Source organism: Salmo salar, chromosome ssa12 (assembly GCF_905237065.1).
Source record: "Salmo salar chromosome ssa12, Ssal_v3.1, whole genome shotgun sequence".
Classification (NCBI taxonomy): Eukaryota; Metazoa; Chordata; class Actinopteri; order Salmoniformes; family Salmonidae; genus Salmo; species Salmo salar.
The window spans coordinates 19,381,547-19,383,462 of NC_059453.1; the positions used below are offsets into that span (position 1 = coordinate 19,381,547).

Below are 1,916 nucleotides of genomic sequence, written 5' to 3' on the forward strand. Positions count from 1 at the left end.
GTGCAAACCTGTCATCAAGGCAAAGGGTGGCTACTTTGAAGAATCTCAATTCTAAAATATATTTTAATTAGTTTAACACTTTTTTTGGTTACTACATGATTCCATATGTGTTATTTCATAGTTTGATTTATTCACTACTATTCTACAATCTAGAACATAGTAAAAATAAAGAAAAACCCTTGAATGAGTAGGTGTTCTAAAACTTTGACGGTAGTGTATTTAACCCCTTTTTTTTGGTAGGCACAAAATTACCTCTATACTTCCATAAAGCATTTTAAACTGATACCGGTTACCTTCAGGCGACTCCCGTGACACTAGCGTGGGTCGTAGAGAAAAACAGATAATGCTTTCTTGAGAATCTCCCCTTTCCACAGTGGGATCAAACGTGTTCGTGAGAGTCTCATCTTTCCATATTTTATAGGTCAAACCGTTCAGACGCTACAGACGTTTTCGTGAGAAGATCGCTTTTCAGGATGTCTCATGGCCTGACAAACACCGCTCTCGCTCTGTCACCTTTCACCGCAGATGCGGAAGGGCAATATCGGCGGATTCAGATATAAACAGATATCTCTATCTTAAACTGACAGATTTTAATGGGTATTTTTTAAGATGATGCTACTTAGATTGACGCACCGGTACCTCAATCGACTCTAGGGAGTTAAAGGGGCAATCTGGGATTGGTATATCCATTTGTTGCTGTTTGAATCCCAGATTGCCATATTATTGTGGTGTGTGAGGTATGGGTATGTTTTACATAGATCCATATATTCATAGATATGTATATAGATATGCATGCATAGCTGTGGTTCGAAAGGATGGTAACAGGTGAGTGGATAGAGACAGACAGTTGGTGTTCATTGCTTTGTGTTACAGTCATAAACAGTGTTTTGTCTCGTAGGCTACTTTGTTCGTTTAAAAACACAAAGACGAAATAGCCGTTGAGTTTACCACTCATATCATATAGTTGCTGTTTTAAATGCTGATTGGCTGAAAGACGTGATATATCAGACCGTATACATCTCATGTCATATAGTTTCTGTTGAATGCTCAGGGAATTGTCTATACGTTTTTATACCACTTCTAAACACGTTTCTACCTCTCATGACAGTACTACATCTATTTATGATATCAATATGATACTACGATTGTGCTCACAGTAAATACTGACCTGATACTGATAGATCTCTCAGTAGAAATGAAGAATGTATTATTATGTTATGTCTAACATGACCATCTTGAATGTAATGTCTCTGAAAAATCATGTGTCTGATGTTCCAGACTATTTTTTGTTCATTTAAGATTACATTTATTTAACCAGACAATTCAATAACATATTTAAATAATAATGTTGATAATATGTGTTTTAAACAAATGTAGTGCTGCTTTATTGCACAGACCAATTTTGCAGTTCAAATAATTTTTTGGGTTTTGTAAATTATCATTATTTTAAGTTAGAATTTAAAAAATGTATAAGGCAGCTGAATTGTATTACAATCTTACTGACAGCAATTTATAAAGATATGTATTGTCTAACATAGACTGTTGTTTGACTGTTTGTTTTTTATATTTCAGCCAATTAGCCAGGGTAGGCCGTCATTGTAAATAAGAATGTGTTCTTAACTGACTTGCCTAGTTAAATAAAGGTTCAAATAAAACATTCAACTGACTGTGTTGTGAGTTATCCATTCTACAAACACTCCCACTGGACCAATTTACGAACAGAGGACATAGGCATACCTGTTGTGGGATCCGGGGCCGGGCTGTTGTTAGGCGTCGACTGATGATGTCATTAGAGCCTACATGCGTTACCTATGCCCTGAGAATATGTACGGTGCTACAGGCTACACGAGGACATGACTATTCTTAAATGTTTCATGTTTTGACAGTTACCAGAGAGAGAATAAATGTCTCGCAAT

The 1,916-nt window shown here is 36.2% G+C and overlaps 1 protein-coding gene across 4 annotated transcripts in view; it reads left to right on the forward strand.

The window, feature by feature from the left end:
* The first annotated feature begins 1,863 nt into the window (after positions 1-1,863).
* LOC106564379 (transmembrane protease serine 6) overlaps positions 1,864-1,916 on the forward strand; it is a 16,447-nt gene continuing 16,394 nt past the window's right edge. The window contains exon 1 of one of the 4 annotated variants that reach the window (XM_045690962.1): positions 1,864-1,916. This exon is cut by the window's right edge and continues 409 nt beyond it. The gene's annotated coding sequence lies outside the window, so the exon portion shown is untranslated. The other 3 variants (XM_045690960.1, XM_045690963.1, XM_045690961.1) reach the window with 3 other exon arrangements.